The 15825-nt window shown below is 49.3% G+C and overlaps 1 protein-coding gene and 1 pseudogene across 1 annotated transcript in view; both read right to left on the reverse strand.

Moving 5' to 3' along the window:
- Positions 1-15825, reverse strand: part of CD99L2 (CD99 molecule like 2) — a 210489-nt gene that overhangs the window by 168478 nt on the left and 26186 nt on the right. The window lies entirely within an intron of this gene.
- Positions 11338-11431, reverse strand: LOC126946992 (uncharacterized; annotated as a pseudogene).

A 15825-nucleotide genomic window follows, 5' to 3' on the forward strand; every position in this document is an offset into this window, starting at 1 on the left:
ACTCAGATGCTGAGAATACATACAACCTTGAACAAGAAAACACAGCCTCAGGCCGGGCGCATTGGCTCATGCCTGTAATCCAAGCACTTTAGGAGGCCAAGGTGGGCGGATCATGAGGTCAGGAGTTCGAGACCAGCCTGACCAACATGGTGAAACTCCGTCTCTACTAAACATACAAAAATTAGCTGGGCGTGGTGGCACGTGCCTGTAATCCCAGCTCCTCGGGAGGCTGAGGCAGGAGAACTGCTTGAACCCGGGAAGCAGAGGTTGCAGTGAGCCAAGATCGCACCACTGCACTCCAGCCTGGCGATAGAGCGAGATTCTGTCTCAAAAACAAAACAAAACAAAACAAACAACAACAACAACAACAAACAGCCTCTGCCCCGGCAGAACTCACAGTCTAGTGGGAAAGATATACAAGCAGAGAATGGCAATGTGGCCCAAGAGTTACTGGGACAGAGATACTCGGACATATAGAGGGAGGTCCCTCTCCTGGCCAAGGGTGACCCTGGGCAGCAGTAATCCCTACCTGCTCTATAGAGAGGGAGGCAGACATACAAATAAATGAGCTCAGTAGTTGTCAAACTTGAGTATGCATCAACATCCCATGGAGGGCTTGTTCAAATGCAGATTTCTGGGTGTCAGACCAGAGTTTCTGATTCAATAGGTCTGGGATGGGGCCAGAGCATTCATGTGTCTTACAAGTCCCCACGTGATGCTGATGCTGCTAGTCCGGGAATCACACCTCATCAGCTCCCCAAATTGTCAGGCCCTGGGACAGAAATCTGCACAGGAAGGGAAGCACCCCAAGGAGAAGGAGGACATCAGGCTTGGGAAAGTAAAGGGCTCAGCTGGGAAACTCGCACCTATAGAAAAGCAACTGTATTAGCTTCCTATCACTGGTTGAACAAACCGCTACAAACTTAGTGGCTTTAAGCGACACACATACATTACCTTATAGCTCTGGAGGTCAGAAGTCTGAAATGGGTTTCACTGGGCTAAAGTAAAGGCGTTAGTCAGCAGGGCTGTGTTTCTTCTGGAGGCTCCAGGGAAGAATCTATTCCTTTGTCTTTCCAGCTTGTAGAGGCCACCTGCATTCTTTGGTTTGTGCTGCATCACTTTGAACTCTGCTTGCCTGGTGTCATCACATCTTCTCTCTGACCTCCTACCTCCCTCTTCCCTATTTAAGACCGTTGTTATTAGTGTAGTCCCACTTGGATAATACAGGACACTCTCCTCTTGTCAAGATCCTTAACTTAATCACATCTGCACAGTCCTTTTTGTCATATAAGATCACATATATATTCATGGGTTCTGGGGATTGGGACATGGACATCTTTTAGGAGACAGTATTCAGCTGTCCACAGCAACTGAGGTTAGGACCAAAGAGTAATAGCAGCTAATTGCAGTGGGGCATCTAGTACGGGGCAGGCGCTGCCCTGAGGGTGTCACATCCACCATCCCTGATTTTCACTGTAGTCCCCCGCAGTAGATGTTAGGGGCACCCCAGTTTTATGGCCAAGGAACCAAACTGAGAGAGTTGAAGTGCCATGCCCAAGGTCATATTGCTAGTAAGTGATGGAGCTGGGCCAGACTCTCTGGCCCCAGAGCCCATGTTTTTGGCCATTGGTCTGGACTCTACCACTCCAGTAGTGCAGTTCAGGTTGGTAAGAAACTTAAATCTTCAAGACAAGTCCTTCTGGGCTTTCCTCTCTCCCTACTTCCCCAACCCACCTTTATCCAGACCCCACTCTCTGTACACAACACTTGGCTCCTTGCCCCTCAGTCTCCTTTCTGCCAGGGGGCCCACTATTGACCTTTTTATTGTCCTCAGTTCTTGTGGCCCAGAGGCTTTCCCCTCTGCCCAGCTTCCAGGAGTCCCTCAGCAGGAAGGAGAAAAGACTCTCTGAAACCAGCAAGGGCTCCTGGGAGACTGGTGCCTGTTCTTTCACTTCAGGGAAAGGGACAGAGTCGTGAGGATGAGGACTTCTGCTTCACTTCCACCTCCCCAGTCAACTCCAGCTGGTGACATCTTGATGGGGGAAGGATGGTTAGCTAGTCTGCTGGCCTGTTGGTTTTCTGGTTGGAGCTTTAGGAGTTTTAGGAGCTTTCTTGTTCAAGGAGCTTTCTGGTTGGAGCTGGCAGCCTCCTACCCCTGCCTAGTTGTATGACCTTGGAGATGTTACCTAGCTTCTCTGTGCCTCAGGTTCCCCATCTGTAAAATGGGAATGATAATAGAAATCACCAAAGAAATAACACCTGCAGGCCGGGCATGATGGCTCACGCCTGTAATCCCAACAGTTTGCGAAGCCAAGGCGGGCGGATCATCTGAGGTTAGGAGTTTGAGACCAGCCTGGCCAACTTGTTGAAACCCCATCTCTACTAAAAATACAAAAATTAGCTCTGTGTGGTAGCTGACCCCTGTAATCGCAGCTACTGGGGAGGCTGAGGCAGGAGAATCGCTTGAACTGGGGAGGCAGGTGTTGCAGTGAGCCAGGATCGCGCCACTGCACTCCAGCCTGGGCAATGAATGAGGCCCTGTCTTAAAAAAAAAAAAAATTAGGCCAGGTGCGGTGGCTCAAGCCTGTAATCCCAGCACTTTGGGAGCCGAGACGGGCAGATCACGAGGTCAGGAGATCAAGACCACCCTGGCTAACACGGTGAAATCCCGTCTCTACTAAAAATACAAAAAAATAATTAGCTGGGCGAGGTGGCGGGCGCCTGTAATCCCAGCTACTCGGGAGGCTGAGGCAGGAGAAGGGCATGAACCCGGGAGGCAGAGCTTGCAGTGAGCTGAGATCCGGCCACTGCACTCCAGCCTGGGCGACAGAGCGAGACTCCGTCTCGGAAAAAAAAAAAAAAAAAAAATTAAATAAAAAAAAAACACCTGGTAACTACTCAGTACATTAATGAGTACATAGTGAGGAGCAAGTAACTGGGAACCATTGTTCTGATTATTACTCGACCAGTAGCCTCTGCCATGGCTGCTAGGCTGCACAGGAGGCTGGCTCCAAGAACCCTTAGAAGCTTCTGGCTGTCGTAGCTTTGGACCACTGCCACAGTAATCCCCTTTTACCTGGAAGGGAACTGAGAAAAGAGCCCAAGTCCTCACTTCTACCTCCATCACCCCCAAAGCTATCTGGCTTTCACCTAGGCTCCCTTCTTTCCCTTCCCCCAGTTCAAAGCTGGCAGGCTTCATGGAGCTAAAGAGAAGAGCCCCTGGGGTACACAAGCCAGTGTGTGCGTGTGTGTGTGTGTGTGTGTGTTCCGGGTGACCAGGAATTGGCCAGTGGGGAGGTGCTGGCCCACCTGGAGCCCAGGCTGGTTTTGAACTCCTGCGCTCAAGCGATCTTCCCACCTTGGCTTCACAAAGTGCTCATATTACAGGCATGAGCCACCACATCCAGCCTCCCTCTCTCCATCCCAAGCAACACTGGACAACCCATGGAAGAATGGAGTGGGGAGTGAGTCCCTTACCTCATCACTCTTGATTATGGTCCATCTCAGGTACGTTGATGATGAGAGAATTTCAGGGACCTGAATTTTCTTCATTAGGCTCAGTTCTTTGACCTGAGACTTTAGCACCTGTTAACTGGCAAATGTCCCTGGGAATGGTAATCAATCTGTTCTTTATACTCACCTGTGATCTTGAAACCGGAGTGGAAGATAGGGGGCATGGCCAGAAGCTCTGTTACAGGAAATCCAGATCTCCACCCAGGGGAGTCAGCTTTGGGTTTCTCATGTGTTAAAAGCAGATGCGGTCCTCTCAGAATCCCCCTGGTCCCAGGATAGTATTCCTGGATCATGAAAGAGGGACTACATTCGGGCACTCATGCCCCCGATGTGGCATTTATCAGATTAACTCACTAGGTGTTCCTCAAGGTCAGAGTCTGGTCCTTGTTCTTGTAGCTACTGTGACAAATTACCACAAACTTAGTGCCGAAAAATGACAGACATTTATTCTCTCCTAGTTCTGGGGGCAGAAGTCCAAAATCAAGGTGTTGGAGGACCTCACTTCCTCTGGAGGCTTTAGAAGTGACTCCTTCCTGCCTCTCCCAGCTTTGGTGGGTCCATGCATTCCTTGGCTTGTGGCCACATCACTCCAATTTCTGCCTCCATCTTCACATGGTCCTCTCCTCTGTGTTTGTATGTGTCATCAAATCTCCCTGTTTATGGGGATACATATGATAGCATCTAAGGCCCACTTGGATCATCCAAGACAATCTCCCCATATCAAGGTCTTTAATTTAACCACATCCACAATGACCTTTTTGTTACATAAACTAGCATTCACAGGATTCAGGGATTAGAAGCCATTATTAGCCACCCCACAGCCCTCAAGTACCTAGCCTGGGACCCACCTCACAAGAGGTATTCCAGAAGATGTTTGTAGGCTAGCCGAATGAATTGTGGTTTGGACTCTAAACTCTAAACCCAGTTGCCTCCATGCGGATTCTAGGCCACCAAGAAAGGGTTTGTTTTGGAGTTAGTTGTGTGCTTGTTCCTGTATTGGGGAAAGAAGATGTTACAATCAGTTGTGGACTGCAGGGGTAGAGACAGATAAGTCCAAGGTCAAGAGTACTGGGCTAGCTGGGTCCCTTAGTGCAAGTCCATTGCCCTCTCTGGACCTTGGTTTCTCTAAAGTAAGATTCATAATCCCTGCCCTGCCTACCTCCAGGTACTACAGCAATGACAGCATGAAGGAGGGGTGGCTAATGTTGTACAAATGCCAAGCATTATTAGAAATATTACTATCGAGCTTAAAAGGAGGAAGGGCCCAGGTGCAGCAGCTCATGTCTGTAATCCTAGCACTTTCGGAGACCAAGGTGGGTGGATCACTTGAACCCAGGAGTTTGAGACCAGCCTGGGCAACATGGTGAGACCCCATCTCTACCAAAAAAGATATAAAATATTAGCTGGGCATGGTGGTGTGCACCTGTAGTCCCAGCTACTCGGGAGGCTGAGGTGGGAAGATCTCTTGAGCCCAGGAGGCAGAGGTTACAGTGAACCTAGATCATGTCTCTGCACTCCAGTTTGGGTGACAGAGTGAGACCCTGTCTCAAAAAAACAAAAACAAAAACAAACAAAAAAAACAGAGGAAAGAGGGCAACGTTCAACTCAAAGGATCACATCTCTAATCGTGAAATTTAGGTTTGTGGGAGAACTGCAGGAGTCTTTCAAGCCCTGTGGCCTCCTCTAGCTGTCAGTAAAGTGGCCCCAGCACTTCAGGCATGGCCCCTCAGAGCTCTCCTGCCGCCCTGAGTAGAGAGGCTAGAGTGGGGGCTTCCTTGGGCACACAGCCACAGCTCTGACCTGTTATTGGCTTTCCCTCTGCTTCTCCACGACATGTGAGCCGAAGCACAGAAACCCATATCACTCCCTCTTGGCACAGTGACGAGGAGGGGCTGCCCGTGGACTCCTGGGCCAGGGCTCCTTCCTCAGGGGCTGAGCACACCTGGGGCGCAGTGGCCCTGGAGAAGAAGAAATGCAGCGGTAAAGTCAGATAGTTTTGCAAAGTGACATGAGATTGGCTCTTTGGCACCTCCTGGAATTCCTGGGTTTTTATTTTCTTTCTTTCTTTTTCTTTCTTTCTTTTTTTTGAGATGGGGTCTCCCTCTGTCACCCAGGCTGGAGTGCAGTGGCATGAACACAGCTCAGAGTAGCCTCAAGCTCCTAGCCTCAGGTGATCCTGCCACCTCACCCTCCCAAGTAGCTGTGACTACAGGCATGCATTACCATGTCCGGCAATTTTTTTTTTTTTTTTTTTTTTTTTTTTTTTTGTGGAAACAGAGTTTCCCCATGTTGCCCAGGCTAGTCTCCTGAGCTCAAGCAATCCTCCACCTCAACCTCCAAAAATCCCGGGATCACAGGCATAAGCCACTGTGCCTAGCCCCCAGAATTCTTTTCTTTGTTGTTTTCTTTGTTGTTCACACCTTGGTCTCTCCTACGGAGAACGAGATGGCCTGAGAAGTCCAGGCTGGCCTTCTACCCACCCTTGGGTTGAGCTCTGGCCCTTCCAGGACCTGTTCCTGTTTGCCCTTAGAGGTCCTCATCCTCCAGCCTGCTCCTGGGACCTCTCTGTGAGTTTCAATACCTGTGTCATTTCTGCAAACGAGGGAAGACTAGAGCACAGTGGTGCTGGTGCACAGTTGTGCTCTGTGAACTTCACAAACATCAGGCAGTGTTTTGCCTGCTAGCCTCCTCCCACTGGGGACAGAATGGAGCATGCCTGCAGCAGCATGAGTGATGCTAAAAGCATTGGGCAGAGACAGGTCACTCAGTCCTTAGGAGCCAAATGGATAGCAGACACTATCAGGCTTCTCTTTCCACCTGTTTCCAGCAGTTTTCCCATGGAGGGAGCATTGTCTGAGGAATGGCTTGGCTTTACTGGTGCCAGGGGCTATTCCCCAGTTGCCTTTGTGTTCTGCAGGTTTCCTTTGTGTGCAATCACCAGAAGCAAGTGGGGTCATGTGAGGAGGGCACACTGACTTCAGGGTTTCCAGACTGCCAAGCCCCCAGAGCTCATTTGGTTCAAGGCCCCAGAAGCAGCCAGGGACAAGAGATGGGAACCCTTGAGGGCAGCCAGGCTGGAAAAGATGCTGAGGAGTGAGAAGGCAGGGATATGTTAGGATAGAAGAGGCTCCTGTGGAGCGGCTGGGGCCAAGACTTCTAGTCTCCAGTCTACCACTGGCCAGCCTGAGACCTTGGGTAAGTCACTTCCCCTCCGCTGGCCCTCACTTTCTCCATCTGAACACGAAGGGTTAGGACGTGACTCATTTGTTCATTCACTTTTGGGCCAAATAGATGTTAAGCGCCTGTTGTATTTCAGGTCTATTTCAGGCACTGGGGATGCAGAAAGAAACTGGACCATGCCCCAGGCCCCTAAGAGCAGGATGGAAGGACAGAGGACAGAGGGGAGCAGAGGAAAGCTAGCCTGGCCTTGTGGGGACAGGAGACAAGGTTGTAGGAGTGGCACTAAGAATGGAGCTGGACTCTGAAGGCAGAGTAAGAGTGTAGAATGGCCAAGGACAAAAGGGAACAAATGCTGGCTTTTGTGTGTGTGTGTGTGTGTGGTAAAATACACATAAGAAATTTAGCATTTCAATGTGTAAAATTCAATGACTTTTAGTACAGTTACAATGTTGTGCAACCATCACCTCTATCTAGTTTCAGAACTTTTCCATTATCCCAAAAAGAGACCCTGTACCCATGAAGCAGTCACTTCCCATTCTCACTCTCCCAGTCCCTGGCACCCATTCATCTACTTTCCATCTCTATGGATTTCCCATTCTGTACATTTCGTAGAAATGGAATCAGACCGTATTTGTCCTTTCATGTGGCTTCTTTCACTTAGTGTAATGTTTTCAAGGCCTATCCATGTTGTAGCATGAGTTGGTACTTCATTCTTCTTCTTCTCTTTTTTTGAGACAGGACCTCACTCTGTTGCCTAAGCTGGAGTGCAGTGGTGTGATCATAGCTCATTGCAGCCTCAAACTCTTGGGCTAGAGTGATCCTCCCACCTCAGCCTCCTGAGTAGCTGGGACTACAGGCACATAAAATGATGCCCAGCTAATTTTATTTATTTAATATTTTCAAAAATGTTTTTGTAAGGCCGAGCGCAGTAGCTTACACCTGTAATCCTAGCACTTTGGGAGGCCAAGACGGGCAGATCACGAGGTCAGGAGTTCGAGTCCAGCCTGGTCAACATGGTGAAATGCCATCTTTACTAAAAATACAAAGAAAATTAGCTGGGCGTGGTGGCGTGTGCCTGTAATCCCAGCTACTCAAGAGGCTGAGGCAGGAGAAGTGATTGAACCCGGGAGGCAGAGGTTGTGGTGAGCCGAGATCGTGCCACTGCACTCCAGCTTGGGCGACAACAGCGAAACTCCATCTCAAAAAAAAAAAAAATGTTTTTGTAGGGATGGGGTCTTACTAGGTTGCTCAAGGTGATCTCAAGCTCCTGGACTTGAGTGATCCTCCTGTCTTGGCCTCCCAAAGCTCTGGGTTTACAAGCAGCCACTGCACCCGGCCTTCATTTTTCTTATGGCTGAATAATGTTCCATTGTATGGCTAGACTACCTTTTGCTTATTCATTCACCTGTTGATAGACATTTGCATTGTTTCTACCTTCTGGCTATTGTGAATAATGCTGAATGAAATTTGTGTGCAGTTCCTGTTTTGGTATACAACTCCTGAGTCCCTGTTTTCAGTTCTTTTGGGTATATACTCTGGAATGGAATTACTGGGTCATATGGTAATTATATGTTCAACCTTTTGAGGAACCGAACTGTTTTCCATAGCAGCTGCACCATTTTGCATTCCCACCGGCAGTGTCTGAGGGTTCCTATGTCCCCACATCCTCCCCCTCATTTGGTATTTGGATGTCAACTCGTGAGGAAGAGGTTAAGGAGGATGAGTCTGAATGAGACCAGGAGAAGCAGTAGCCAGGGAGGGAGGAGGAAAATCTGGAAGCCAAGGAGACAGCAAGCGGTGAGCAGCATGAGCTGCTAGCAAGATGACTGGTCAGAGGGCTAGGTCTGGGGCAGGGGGCAAGGACAGGGCCTGGCCAGACACTTGAGGCCTGGGGGGAGATGAGGGCATGGCAAGGTGTGGACATGTAGCCAGCTGGGAGTGGGTAGAGTTGGTGTGTGGCAGTAGCTGGGGTGGTAAGGAAGGGAGGGCACATGTGTGGGGACCTGGGGTTCAAGGTGGGGCTTTTGGCAGGGCTGGAGGACTTGCTGGCAGGGGAAGGGCAATGCCCTCCTCTCTGGCTGGGATTGGAGCATATGCCGAAGGCCAGAGGTCCAGCTGAGCTGACAGCTTTTTGAAAGAGAGACTGCCCAGAGCCAGCTCCCAGGAAATCTGGTAAAAGCAGCACTGGGGGAGCCAGAGCCGGGGCGTGGGGAAACTCAGGAATGCTGGAGTGATGCCAGCACCATCCCCACTGTGGAAATGAGGGGTTGGTTCATAGCAGCGCCCTGTGGGCAGGGCCTATGGATACCCCAGGGCTCAGCTCAGTGCCTGGCTAATTGTGAGGACTCAATAAATGCATTTGGATGAAGGAATGAAAGCCTGTGAGGAACATGTGAGGTTATACATGAGATCCTGTGAGCTCAGGGACAAGTGGTGGTGGCAGCTGCTGAGGCCATGGATGGCCAGGGCAGCCTAAGAGACGAGAGGCTGGCAGGCCAAAGGGCTTAAGGGACACTCCTGGCCATGTCCTCCTGCCCCTTTTCCTTGGCCCATTCCCCGATATTTGATGCAAAGGCCTCGGAAAGACCCACAGTGAGGGTAAAGTTTCGAAGTAGCCCTTTGAGAGTGGCCAAGCACTGAGGCCTGAGCCCAGCTGGCAGGGCCTATGCCTGACTCCACTCTGCGGCCCCAAGGCCAGTGGGGCTTGGTGCAATTGGGTGCCCAGTGGCCCAGTGAGTAGTGGAAGGTCTGATTGGCATGGTAGGTAACCCATGGCACTGGGGTCTCTGAATGCCCTGCCAATCTCCCCAGCCTGCTGATGTTTTGCTGAAAAGTGGAGAGGCTGGACTTCCAGAACTGAAAGGTAAGAGGAAGAATGCAAGGTGGGGTGGAAAGGCTGGGTGCCATGGCTCATGCCTGTATTTCCAGTGCTTTGGGAAGCTGAGATGGAAGGATCACTTGAGGCTAAGAGTTGGAGACCAGCCTGGGCAACATAGTATAACCTCATCTCTCAAAAAAAAAAAAAATTAGCCAGGCACGGTTGTGTGTGCCTGTAGTCCCAGGTACTTGGGAGGCTGAGCCAGGAGGATCACTGAAGCCCAGGAGTTCAAGGCTGCAGTTCAAGGCTCCGACTCCTCTCTCTATTTCCCTTCCTCCCCAGCCAGTCTCCTCTCTTGGAGGGGCCCTGTCCCTTAGCTGAGCTGCATAGCGTAGGGATTGCTTCCCCTGGCTTTAGCCTTCCCTCTTCTTCACTACCAGCCCAGAAAGTTTGCTATCTCATTTGCCAGATGGAGGAGGAGGCCAGGATCAAGTCCCCTTCCCCTCCTGCTCTCCTGCCCTCTTGCCTGGGGGGTGGTGAGAGACATTAGGTCCCAAATACAGGGCCAGTGGGCATGAGGAGGAACCCCTTGTCCTGGCCCCAGGAAGCCTACTGCCAGTGTGAGTGACAGAACCAAGCAGAGATAGAATCTTCCGGGGTGTTAGGGCGGATCGGTCTACGCCTCCCCATCCGCCACTCCACGCTCCCTTCCTATACACACCCAATGGCCCCCAGTGCTGCTCAGAATGCCCAAAAAGGAAGGAATGAGGGATGGCAGGGCTGCATGTCACACGAATGCATTCTAGATAGTGCTTGGCTTCTTTCTGCTGGACAAGCTGTGATAAAGGTTGTGCTGGTGGGAAATACTACCGGGTGACTGTCAAGGGCGCCCCTCCACCATTTCGAAGCAAGTCCTCAAGCGGTGGAGGGGCACGCATGTGTCCCTCAGGATAACTAGGGTGGGGAATGTGAAGAGAAAATAGCATTGATACCAGGCAGTCTGGCCTTGGCCATCATTGATTGATTGATTGATTGATTGATGGGGTCTTCCTATGCTACCCAGGCTGGTCTCAAAGCCCTGGGCTCAAGGAATCCTCCCACCTCAGCCTCCCAAAGTGTGGGATTACAGGTATGAGCCACCACACTGGATCTCAGCCATCACTTAATTGTGTGACCTTGGTCAGGCAACTGACGCCCTTTGGGTCTCATTTTGACCTCTGTCAAATATTTTGGCTTTTGTGGCCCCAGGGGTGCCTTTTAGCACTGGCATTCAGTGATTACAAGTGACTTTCCTATCTTCCTCTGTCTTCCTGGTGCTGCTTGGCCAGCTGACAAGCAGCCATACTTTCTATTTCTTCAGAGCCTCAGCAAAATGCTGGCATTCCCTGTGTACTCTAGGGTGGTTATCCAAGTGATCCTCTGGGTCACTAACATCAGTGTCACTGGGAGCTTATCTGTGACACAGATCCTTGGGCCCCCACTCCAGATTTGCTGACTCAGCAACTCTGGGGGTGGCACCCAAGAATCTGGGTTTTAGCAAGCCTTTGGGGTGATTCTAGTGCATAGGGATGTCTGAGAACTGCTGTACTGAACTGTATGTGTTAGTGCAGGGAGCAGGGGAGCAGTTAAGCCTAAAGTTTGGGCAATGGACCCATCCCTGGGGGTTGACATTCAGTTAGAGGTTGCACGCATGCACAACACACACACACACACACACACACACACACACACAGTAGCACTTACTCTGTTTCCACAATAGTCCCTGACCCATCCACCCTTCTGTTGTGAGCCTTGAATTAGATTTGCTATTGTATTTTATTTGTTTTAATTATATGGAACACTTTGTGAACTTGTGCAGGGGCCATGCTAATCTTATCTATATAGTTCCAACTTTAGTATACGCACTGCTGAAATGAGCACTCAAATTAGGTTTGATTACAGCAAAATTAAGGATTCCTTTCCATGAAGGACAGCACAGATAGAATTAACAGACAGACAACAGATGGGGAGAAGATATTTGCTGTTTAAAAGCAACAGGAGATTAATGGATAAAATATACAAGAACATTCTGCAAAACAACAAGAAAAAGACCCAACAGGAAAGTGAGCAAAGCATATGCATAGGCAATTCTCAGGAGAAGAAACTGAAAAGGCTGGTGAATAAGTATGTGAAGAGATGCTCGGATCCCAGATTCATTAGTAATCGGAGAAATGCAAATGACAACAATGACATAGGATACACACATGTCAGATTGGCAAAAATCAGCTGTATGATGCCAAGTGTTGGCCAGAATAAGCAGAAAGAGGAACCATTGTGTGTCACTGCTGGGAGTCCTGCTAGATGGATTCAGGCGCTTTGGAGAGCCACCTAGTAGCACTTAGCCAAATCGTGTCTGTGCCCACAGTGTCCCAGTAAGCCCATTCCTGGGCATAACCTCAAGAAATTATCCTGCAAGCCCACAAAGGGACTGAGTTTCTTGTGGCTGCTGTGACAAAGTATCACTAACTCAATGGCTCAAAACAACAGAAATGTATTCTCTGATACTTCTGGAGTCAAGAGGTCCAAAATCAGTATCCTTCGGCTGAACCCCAGGTGTCAGCAGGGCCATGCTCTTTCAGGAGATTCTGGGGGATCTCCACTCCTTGCTTCTTCTAGCTTCTGGTGGCTGCCAGCCTTCCCTGGTCTGCGGCTGCATCACTTTGATGTTCAAGGCCAGCATCTTCAAATCTTTCTCTGCTCCCTCTTCACTCTGCCTTCTCTGTGTGAGTGTCAAATCTACCTCTGCCTCTCTTTTATAAGGATACGATAGTAGTGGGCTGAACAGTGTCCCCCCAAATTCACGTTCACTTAGAACCTCAGAAAGTGACCTTATTTGGAAATAGGGTCTTTGAAGATGTCATTCGTTAAAATAAGGTCATACTGGAGTAGGAGGGGCCCTTAATCCAATTTCTGCTGTCCTTATAAGAGGACAAAAGGACAGAGAGACAGGGAAGGCCATGTGAAGATGAGGCAGAGGTTAGAGTGATGCTGCCACAAACCAAGGAACACCTGAGTCCACTAGAATCCGGAAGAGGCAAGGAAGGAATTCGGAGGCACTGTGGCCCTACTGACACCTTGATTTCAGACTTCTGGCCTCCAGAACAGTGAGAGAGTAGATTTCTGTTGTTTTAAGTCACCAAATTTGTGGTACAGTACTTTGATACAGCAACCACAGGAAACCAATACAACATGTGACTTCATTTCCAGCCCACCCTGAAAACCAAGGATAATCTCCCCATCTCAAAATCCTCAACATGATCACATCTGTGAAGACCCTTTTTCCATATAAGGCACCATTCACAGGCTCCAAGCATTAGGACTTGATACCTTTGGGGGTCCATCTTGAGCCTGCTATAGGGACCCATGCAAGGATGTTTATTGTACAGTGCTTGTGCTAAGACAGAATTGGAGGCAATCCAGGTGTCCACCACTGGGGAAAAAGAGAAGCAAGTGAGTGGTTACAAGCAACTCAGGAGCACACAGCAGCATGGATAGTTAACACACTCAGGGCTCAGTGGAAAAGCACCCAGTAAGAGACTGAACACACAGTCTCCAGGCCGCTACCTCTTATGTTTACTGAAAACACACACACACACACACACACACACACACACACACACACACCTCTACACAGTTTGACAGAGCACACACTTGAGTGGCTGCCACTGAGGGGAGGAGAATTGGAGTGAAAAACAGTAATTAAAAGGACTGGAGAGATGGATAGATTGATTCAGCCAGAGAAGAATCTCACAGACCAATGATGGTGATATCATGAATTGAGAAGCAACATTACCCGAAAGCCAAACAAACAAACAAACAAACAAACAAATGGAAAGAAAAAGTCTGTGAAAGGTCCTTTCTGGGGAAAGCTGGCCACCTCTGGAAGTGCCTGGTGTGTTTTGCATAAAGACATATTGTCCCTCAGCCTGGGCAACATAGCAGGTAACAACTTGTATCTATAAAAAAAAAAAAAATTAAAAATTATCTGGGCATAGGCCGGGCATCGTGGCTCACACCTGTAATCCCAGTACTTTGGGAGGGTGAGGCGGGTGGATCACCTGAGGTCAGGAGTTCGAGACCAGCCTGGTCAAGATGGTGAAACCCCATTTCTACTAAATATATAAAAATTAGCTGGGAGTGGTGGTGAGCGACTGTAGTTCCAGCTACTCCAGAGGCTGAGACAGGAGAATCGCTTGAACTTGGGAGGTGGAGGTTGCAGTGAGCAGAGATCATGCCACTGCACTCCAGCCTAGGCGACAGAGCAAGACTCCATCTCGGAAAAAGAAAAAAAAAAAATCCAGGCATGGCAGTCCATGCCTGAAGTCCCAGCTACCCAGGAGGCTGAGGTGGGAGGATCTCTTGAACCCAGGAGGTGGAGGCTGCAGTGAGCCATGATGGTGCCACCGCACTCCAGTGTGGGCAACAGAGCCATACCCTGTCTCAAAAAATAAATAAATAAATAGAAATAAATAAATGATAAATAAAAAAGACACATTGTTCCTTCAGTTGTAGCAGCAGTAGGTGGCAGCTAGGGACCTTCATCCTTCCCTACTGTTTGGGGAGGGTGGAACCATGTGGCCTCCAGAGTGGAGAGAGGACATGCTCGCTAGCAACACCAAGGAACAAAGGAAGCCACACTAATGCCATTTGTTGTTGCCTGCCAGTTGTGTTCCATCTGCTGCACTGAGTGTTCCCTCCCAGCAGCCTTGAGCAGGCAGCTGGCATTGTTGGCTCACCCACTGGTCTTGGTTAGGCTTCCCATTATTTTATTAATTCTCGGAACACACCCTGGCCTTCCTTAGATGCAATACTTCTCTCAGTGTCACTTGGTCAAGTAGCAGGGATAAGTCCAGTGGCCCTGGAAACAGGCATCTAAACGGTCGTGAATTCTGAATCAGCTTGGTAAACGGTCAGCCATTTTTAACCCCTGGAGAGGGTTTGGATCTTGTTTGTTTAATGCCCCATTGGGCTGCTCATAGTTCCTTGTAAAGTTCCCTTTGAAAATGCCGTCCTATCGGGTACGGTGACTCACGTCTGTAATCCCAGCACTTTGGCAGGCTAAGGCAGGAGGATTATCTGAGGTCAGGAGTTCAAGACCAGCCTGGCCAACATGGTGAAACCCCGTGTCCTCTAAAAATACAAAAATTAGCCAGACATGATGGCACATGCCTGTAATCCCAGCTACTCCGGAGGCTGAGGCACGAGAATGGCTTGAACTCGGGAGGTGGAGGTTGCAGTGAGCCAAGATCACACCATTGCACTCCAGCCTGGGTGACAGAGTGAGACTCCATCTCAAAGAGAGAGAGAGAGAAAGAGAGAGAGGAAGGAAGGAAGGGAGGGAGGGAGGGAGGGAGGGAGGAAGGAAGGAAGGAAGGAAGGAAGGAAGGAAGGAAGGAAGGAAGGAAGGAAGGAAGGAAGGAAGGAAGGAGGGAAGGAAGGAAGGAAAAAGAAAATGCCATCCTGTGTTGACTATGCTTGGGAAGGAAAGAGAACCTGACTTTTAATGTCTTGTCTGTTAGTACCAAGGCCAGAGAGAAAAGGGGAGTAATATTTTATTGTAACCGTTGCTTTATCCTCCACAAAGGCCTTTTAGCAGAACTGACCTTAAGTGTTTTAAAATCTAACAACAACAAGAAAAATGTGATGTGGCATTCAGCTGTGCTCTTGACTGGGCTCTTCTTGATCCACTTAGGGATTCATATTTCCGGGTTCACTGACAGCTGCTTAACTTTGCTATTCATTCCTGCCCACCTCCTCACACCCACTGTTGCAGTCATACCCATGAGACTCAATTTGCAAATAGAGGTGAGGAATCGGGCAATAGTTTTTCATCTCCGAAGATGCCTTAACAGCCTGCTCCAGGTCTGTGCTCTTCATGAGCAAATATTTCATTTGAGACTCACCATATTTGACACAGTTGGCAGTCCCTGTTCAAAACTGAAACTAGTGCTAAAAACAAAATTCATCTAGAGACAGCAACATATTCTTAGTTGTTTGCTTGGGAGACAGGGATTTGGCCAAACCAGGCAAGGGAAGATGAGAGAGCAGGCGGGAGTAACTTGCCTTGCTTTCCTCCCCATAAATGTCCCTTGCTGCCTGCTAAGGGAGGCCTTCAGCCAATCACTCAGCCCCTAGAGGCTCAAGTTATTCATCTGTACAATGAGGTTGGAACTAGACAAGTGTTTTCACACGCTGTTGGTGGAAGGTCCTGGGAGATGCTTCAAGAGCCACCATCGAGGGGATTTAGCAGGTGGGGATCTGGACCTCCTTTTTCA

Source organism: Macaca thibetana, chromosome X, assembly GCF_024542745.1.
Source record: "Macaca thibetana thibetana isolate TM-01 chromosome X, ASM2454274v1, whole genome shotgun sequence".
NCBI classification, from domain to species: Eukaryota; Metazoa; Chordata; class Mammalia; order Primates; family Cercopithecidae; genus Macaca; species Macaca thibetana.